The 8,706-nt window shown below is 45.0% G+C and overlaps 1 pseudogene; it reads left to right on the top strand.

The window, feature by feature from the left end:
* Positions 1–613: 613 nt before the first annotated feature.
* On the top strand, positions 614–731 carry LOC126238675 (5S ribosomal RNA; annotated as a pseudogene).
* Positions 732–8,706: the final 7,975 nt, after the last annotated feature.

Raw genomic sequence — 8,706 nt, 5'->3', positions numbered from 1 at the left:
ATCAGTCTCTTTCTTTTCGGAAAGCAAAGGATCCGTCATCACTCGTCCACTCGACTGCGTGTAGCGTGTCACTGGTAAATCTAGGCGTCCTATGCAGGGTGGATGGGGACCAGGGAGGACTCAGGATGTTGTACCAATCCGCGTGACCAATAAGTCTGAGGTACCGTCTTTCACTGAAACTGAAACTGAGCCGGTAGGACTCAGCCCTCCTGTTTTGGGGAAACCTAATCTGTCTGGTGTCAAGAGGATGCAACCGCTAAAGGGTAAGGGTCTATTAACCGTCGGCAGTTCAAACCTACGGCGAATGATGATGCCCTTAGGTAAATAGCAGCAATGGACAGGAAAGGACATCAGGTGCATTCAGTGTGTATGCCTGAGAGCCTCATTCAACTCGTTGAACAGTTTATTCCAGCAGCCATTGAGGGAACAGGGAGCAGCCAGCTGCAGATTGCGGCGCACATTGGAATAAATGATGCCAGTCGTCTGGGCTCCGAAGTCGTACTTGTGTCATTTCACCGACTGGAAGGTTGAGAAGACCTGCACTGTGAATGGAGTTTCAACGGAGCTCACAATTTTCAGCATTACGATATTGCAGTGCCTGTGTTATTCTGGGGGCAACGGCCTTGCCGCAGTGGATACACCGGTTCCCGTGAGATCACTGAAGTTAAGCGCTGTCGGGCGTGGTCGGCACTTGGATGGGTGACCATCCAGGCCGCCATGCGCTGTTGCCATTTTTCGGGGTGCACTCGGCCTCGTGATGCCAATTGAGGAGCTACTCGACCGAATAGTAGCGGCTTCGGTCAAGAATACCATCATAACGACCGGGAGAGCAGTGTGCTGACCCCACGCCCCTCCTCTCCGCATCCTCCTATGAGGATGACACGGCGGTCGGATGGTCCCGGTAGGCCACTCGTGGCCTGAAGACGGAGTGCTGTGTTATTCTGATTACGACGCAAAGTTCCTTTGGACATGCACGCCTGTCTACAGGACTCGTATCTATTTGCCGACGCTGGGCAAGTGACTTTCAAGTAGAACGTCTGACTTGTACGGGAATATAGATAATGGATGTACGAGTACAGGTCGTAGATGCGTAATTGGCGACGTATGGAAGTTTGGATCTGGCCACAAGTCGTGCACGGATAGCCAGATGGTAACGCGACCGGATCGTGATTAGCGGGAAAGCCGGCTTCGAGTCCCCGTCCAGCACAAATTTTCGTTGTCGTCACTCCATTCTACAGTTAATGGTTGTCCTTAATCGCAACTGCGAATTTGTTTAATGTATTCGCAGCACTGTCCCCAGAGCAGACAATGGCCCTTTGGTTCTGTGTCGAGTGGAAGGACTGAACCACAGACTTCAAAGGTTCTGTGACAAGCTAGGCTGCGACTTACTGAATTTGCGCCATATAGTTGAGAACTGTACGGTCCCCCTAAATGGGCCAAGTGAGCATTACACTTGAGGCTGCTACTCAGGTAGCTGGCTGCGTGAGGGATGCACACAAGGGTTTCTCAGGTTAGGCGACTCTCCATACAACCCAGATAACGATAGCTGCAGGATACCCAGAAGTATCGGTGTAAGATCGAAAGAAATGCCTCCCACAGGCGAGGGTATTAAAATCCTAATAGTTAACTGCAGAAGCATTCGCAACAATGTGCCGGAGCTTGAAGCACTCCCGAAACACAGTGAAGCTCACATTATACTAGGTACAAAAAGCTGATTGAAACCTGAAATTGATAGTATTGAGATTTTTGGGGAAGATTTGAGTGTATGTCGAAAGGATAGGCAAATCGGAAATGGAGGTGGTGTATTTGTCGCAGTAGACAAGACATTCAAAACCACCGAGATAGAATTGAAGCTGCACGTGAGATTGTTTGGGCAAGACTCAGTATCAGGGGTGTGCATAAAATGGTAATTGGATCCTTATATCGCCCACCACATTCATCTTCTGACTCAAGCGAAAGCTTAAGAGAGAACTTCAATTCACCTGTACGTAAGTTCCCCTGTCACACTGTAATCATCGGTGGAGACTTTAATCATATAACAATTAACAGGGAAAACTAGAGTTTTGTTAATGGTGGGCGTGATAAGATATCCTGTGAAACATTACTAATTGCCTTCTCTGAAAACTACATAGAACAGCGAGTTAGGAACCCTACCCACGATGAAAATATATTGGATATAGCGGCAACAAATAGACCTGACCTCTTTGAGAATATCCACATCGAAACTGATTCCACTACCATGATGCGGTAGTGGGCACAATGATTACCAAAGTATAAAGAACAACTAAAACAAGCACAAAGATATATATGTTCACTAAACTAGATAAAAAACAGAAAATTCGTATTTCAGTAAGGTACTTGAAACTTTCAGCATAGAACACGATAACGTAGAGGAACTGTGGCTCAAGTTTGCACTGGACAGATATGTACCCAATAGGACAGTTCGTAATGGGAAGAAAACTCCATTGTATACAGAGTGGTCCATTGATAGTGACCGGGCTGATGTCAGGCGTTGTCGGTGTATCACGATAGCAAATATCCTTCAACTTTCCCCACAGAAAGAAATCCGGTGACGACTAACCCACCTGTCATGAAATATGCTATTCAATACCGCTTCAACCGCACGCGAGCTATGTGCCGGACATCCAACATGTTGGAAGTACATCGCCATTCTGTCATGCAGTGAAACATCTTGTAGTAACATCGGTAGAACATTAAGTAGGAAATGAGCATACATTGCACCATTTAGACTGCCATCGATAACATGGGCGCCAATTATCCTTCCTCCCATAATGCCGCACCATACATTAACCCGCCAAGGTCGCTGATGTTCCACTTGTCGCAGCCATCGTGGATTTTCCATTGCGCAATAGTGCATATTATGCCGGTTTACGTTACTGCTGTTGGCGAATGACGCTTCGTCACTAAATAGAACGCGTGCAGAAAATCTGTCATCGTCCAGTAATTTCTATTGTGCCCAGTGGCAGAACTGTACACGACGTTCAAAGTCGTCGCCATGCAATTCCTGGTGCATAGAAATATGGTGCGGGTACAATCGATGTTGATGTAGCATTCTCAACACCGACCTTTTTGAGATTCCCGATTCCCGCGCAATTTGTCTGCTACTGATGTGCGGATTAGCCGCGACAGCAGCTAAAACACCTACTTGGGCATCATCATTTGTTGCAGGTCGTGGTCGACGTTTCACATGTGGTTGAACACTTCCTGTTTCCTTAAATAACGTAACTATCCGGCGAACGGTCCGGACACTTGGATGATGTCGTCCAGGATACCGAGCAGCATACATAGCACTCGCCCGTTGGGCATTTTCATCACAATAGCCATACACCGACGCGATATCTACCTTTTCCGCAATTGGTAAACGGTCCATTTTAACACGGGTAATGTATCACGAAACAAATACCGTCCGCACTGGCGAAATATTACGTGATAGCAGGTGCTTATACGTTTGTGACTATTACAGCGCCATCTACCACAAAGCGAAAAAAGTGGTCCAACTAAAACATTCATATTTATTTACGTACTACACAAATATGTAATAAAAAATGGGGGTTCCTATTTTTAAAAAACGCAGTTGATATCTGTTTGACCTATGGCAGCGCCATCTAGCGGGCCAACAATAGCGCCATCTGGTTTCCCCATTCAAGCTACACGAGTTTCGTTCTTTGTAGTTTTATCGTTTGATGCTTATTTCGTGAGATATTTGGCCCGGTCACGATCATTGGACCACCCTGTACAGTCACTGTAAAGAAATGTCTAAAGAAACAAAGATTACTGTACAATAAAAGTAAAACAAAGTGTAGGGCTATTGATAAAGAGATGGTGAATGAAACGCATTTGGCTCTGAAGAGAGCAACGCGTGATGCCTTCAATGACTATCGAAGCAGAATATTGTCAAATGATATTTTACAAAACCCAAAGAAATTCTGGTCGTATTTAAAGGCTGTTAGTGGCACCGAAGTTATTGTCCAGTCCCTAGCGAGTGAGACAGGAACTGAAACTGAGGGCAGCAAAGCAAAAACTGAAATGTTTCACTCAGTTTTCAAACGTTCCTTTACCAAAGAAAACCAAGGAGAACTGCCCCAATTTAATCATCATACTACTGAAAAAATGGATGAAATACGAATTACTGTGAATGGTATTGAGATCCGCCTCGATAGCTGCGTAGTCAACGCGACTGAATGCTGTGAAAAGGGGTCCGAGTTCGATTCTCGGCAGGGTCGGAAATTTTCTCCGCTCGGGGACTGGGTGTTGTATTGTTTTCATCATCATATCATCCCCATCGACACATAAGTCGTCGAAGTGTCGTCAGCTTAAAAGACTTGCACCAGGCGGCCGGTCTACCCGACGGGAGGCCCTAGCCACACGACATTTCATTTCAGTGGTATTGAGAAACAGCTGAAGTAGTTAAAATTGAACGAAGTTCAGGACCAGACGGAATCCCTATTAGATTTCATACCGAATTTGAGGCTGAGTTAGCCTCTTTTCTAACTATAATCTGCCGTAGATCCTTCGAACAAAAAACCGTGCCCAGTTGTTGGGAAAAAAAAAAAAAGCGCACGTCACACCCGTCTACAAGACGGGTAACAGAAGTGATACACAACACTACCACAATATTCCTGACATAGATTTATTGTAGAATCTGAGAACATATTCTGACCTGAATACTAATGAGGTATCTTGAACAGAATGATTTCCTCAATGCCAACCAACACGGGTTCAGAAACATTGATCATGTGAAACCCAACTCGCACTTTTCTCACATGACATGCTGAAATCTTTGTATCAAAGCAGTCGCATAGATTGGGTAATTCTTGATTTCTGAAAAGCATTTGACTCAATACCACACCTATGTTTATTCTCAGAAGTACGATCATATAGGGTAGCAAGTGAAATTTGTGAGTGGATTGAGGGCTTTTTTGGTAGGGCGGACGCAGCATGTCATCTTGGATGGAGAATCATCACCAGATGTAGAAATAACTTCAGGTATACCATGGGAATTGGATTGGGACACTTTCTTTTCATGTTGTATATCAATGACTTTGAAGACAGTATCAATAGTAACATAAGACTTTTTGCAGACGATGCGGTTATCTACGATGAAGTACTGTCTGAAAGAAGCTACATAGCCGGCCGGGGTGGCCGAGCGGTTCTAGGCTCTATAGTCTGGAACCGCACGACCGCTACGGTCGTAGGTTCGAATCCTGCCTCGGGCATGGATGTGTGTGATGTCCTTAGGTTAGTTAGATGTAAGTAGTTCTAAGTTCTAGGGGACTGATGACCTTAGTAGTTAAGTCCCATAGTGCTCAGCCATTTGAACCATTTTTGAAGCTACATAAACATTCACTCAGATCTTGATAAGATTTTAAAGTGGTACGAAGATTGGCAACTTGCTTTAAATGTTCATAAATGTAAAATTGTGTACTTCACCAAACGAAAAAACGTAGTGTACTAAGACTATAATATCAATGAGTCACTATTCGAGTCGCCCATCTCATACAAATACCTGGGTGTAACACTTTGTAGGGATATAAAATGGAATGATCACATAGGTTCAGTTGTGGTTAAAGCAAGTGGTAGACTTCAGTTTAATGGTTGAATACTGGGAAAGTGCAAAACAGTCACAAAGGAGATTGCTTGCAAATCATTCGTGCGACTGGCTCTAGACTATTGCTCAAGTGTATGGGACCCTTACCAAATAGGATTTACAGGTGATATTGAACGTATAAAGGGAAGGGCAGTACAAACGGTCACAAGTTTGTTTGATCCATGGCAGATTGTCATAGGGATACTGAAGGAACTGAACTGGAAGACTCTTGAAGATAGGCGCATTCTATCCTGAGAAAGTCTATTAACAAAGTTTCAAGACCCAGGTTTAAATGATGGCTCTAGAAATATACTACAACCTCCTACGTATCGCTCACATATTGATCGTGAAGGTAAGATTAGAATAATTGCTGCACGCGCAGAGGCATTCAATCATTCTTCCCACGCTCCATACGTAAATGGAACGGAAAGAAACCCTAATAACTGGTACAATGGGACGTACCCATTGCATGCACCTCACGTTGGTTTGCAGAATATAGATGTAGATGATCACGGAAGCCTTTTCATTTTACGGTCTGCTATCTATATGTTTCTCTATGACAGTTACTAATTCTCACACACGACACAGTATCAACCATAAATCGGTTAATTAATCCTGCGTGCCTTTCCGCGAAATAACTGAATTACTAATATACTTTTCTTCTACAAATCGAAGTAACATTGTCGGCTATTAATTTCACTTCCAACCAACTCCTTCCTACTACTTATCCTCGACGTGGCTTCCATAGTCCCAGAAGCCGGCGATAAGTTACGGAAAACGATGTAATTACATTATGGTATCAAAGATAACAGACTCCCTTACAAGATACACTATAAGACAAAAGAAAAAGAAAAGAAATGCACCACGAAGCAAGTATCCGAATGGGACGGGAGTCAATAATGCGTTGGTCCACCTCTGGCCCTTATGCAAGGACGACGGTTCAATCCCGCGTCCGGCCATCCTGATTTAGGTTTTCCGTGATTTCCCTAAATCGCTCCAGGCAAATGCCGGGATGGTTCCTTTCAAAGGGCACGGCCGACTTCCTTCCCCATCCTTCCCTAATCCGATGAGACCGATGACCTCGCTGTCTGGTCTCCTTCCCCAAAACCAACTAACCTTATGCAAGGAGTTATTCAGCTTGGCACTGACAGAGTTGTAGGATGTACTCCAGATGGATATCGTGCCAAATTCTGTCCAATTGTCGCATTACATCGTCAAAACACCGAGATGGTTAGAGGGCCCTGCCCATAACGCTTCAGACTTTCTCAGTTGGGGAGAGATCCGGCGACTTTGCTGGCCAAGGTAGAACTGATAATCAAGGCTCAGTTAGAAGCAGGACTCATCTGTGAAGACAATTCTACTTCAGTCAATGAGATTCCACATCGAAGATATGTCTGGAGATGCCCCACACAGCAGTAGGATACCAACCTGACTGTCGCCCATCACACGGCCCATCAACAGGGAGTGATGGTCTAGGGTGCCTGTTATTTTCATAGCAGGACCCAGCTGGTTATCATCCACGGCACCCTTACGGTACGGCGGCGCATCGACGATATTCTATGCTCCGTGTTTTTATCATTCATGGCAAGCCATCCTGGCTTACATTTCAGCAAGATAATGGTCGCCCACACATGGCGAGAGTTTCTACTGGTTATCTTCGAGCTTGCCAAACACTACCTTGGCCTGGAAGGTCACCAGATCTCTCCCCCCAATTGAGAAAGTGTGGAGCATTATGGGTAGGGCCCTCCCGCCAGATCAGGATTCTGACGATCTAACTCACCAGCTGGACAGAATTTGGCACGATACCTCTCAGGAGGACATCCAACAACTCTGTCAATCAATGCCACGTCGAATAACCGCATGCATAAAGGCCAGAGGTGGACCCGAGTGTTATTGACTTGCTCAATTTGTGAAGCTCTTGCTCTTGAATAAATCATCCATTTTTTTCTGAAACTGGTCGCCATCATCATGTGAGAAACGCTAAACCGCTCTCACCGATAACTGATTCAAACCGAGAACGATGGGACCTAGTAGCGAAAATACGAAACCGCATGCGCTAAGGTAATGTGCGAGCGCTCAATCGTTGCTGCCGCCTCCTGGCGCAAGAAGAGTTGCAGCGCCTCCAGTCGTGGGTATTGTCGAAAAACGATATGTCGTTAAAGATTATTCTCAGCATCCGCGATAGCGCATGCTCTTTTGACCAAGGTCCGTAGGACTCCTTTACGTTGAAACGCTGGACGACAGCTGGTAGCATGTTAACACCTACTGATAGGTATTTACATGTACCCACCGTTTCAACATGTAGGAGAGAATTTACCAGAAGAGCTGCAACATCTGGACGTGTTTAATCAAACGGCTATACAGACAGACAGACTCGACATGTTTTTGAGTTTGGACCATTTCCTAAACCAGCTGAAAACATTTTTATTCTGCGACTTTCCTTCCACATGCTGAAAACGAATGTCTGCGAATATAGGTAGGGATTTGAAGAAACATGAAATCAGATGTGTATTTCGTCCACGGCTACAATCAGAGCACCTCTTAGCTCTGTGAAGGACGATATTTTTGAGAAAGCCTGGCGTTTATAAAATACCACGTGAGTGCGGTAAAATACACATTTGTCAAGCTATTCGTACTGTCAATGACAGATGTGTTAAATATCATCGCCATACGCGATTATTACATCCTGACAAATCTGTGGTGGCTGAGCACTGTCTTAGAGAGGGACATAGGCTGCTATACAATGAGACCCAAGTGGCCGAGAACGCCTCGCGTTACTGGGATTGCGTTTTAAAAGAATCTCTCGAAATCAGGCTAACAGATAATATTATTGACCACGATAATGGATAACCGCCAAGTAACACTTGGAATCCTGTTTTATCAGGTATGAATCGGCCGGCCATGAGTATTAATTTTCAAAGACATGTCGTTTTTCGACAATGTTCGCCATTGCAGGAGCCAGGGGGCAGCAGCAACGATTGAGCGCTTGCGCCTTACCTTGGCGCAAGCGCTTTCGTGCTTCCGCTGCTCACAAAGGTTCAATCGTTCACGAGTTGAATCAGTTATCGGCGAAAGCGGCTTAGCTTTTTTTACCTGAT

The sequence above is a fragment of the Schistocerca nitens genome, chromosome 2 (genome assembly GCF_023898315.1).
Source record: "Schistocerca nitens isolate TAMUIC-IGC-003100 chromosome 2, iqSchNite1.1, whole genome shotgun sequence".
Taxonomy (NCBI): Eukaryota; Metazoa; Arthropoda; class Insecta; order Orthoptera; family Acrididae; genus Schistocerca; species Schistocerca nitens.
Note: the sequence above shows the minus strand (reverse complement) of the source record. Positions and strands in the feature narration are given on the sequence as shown.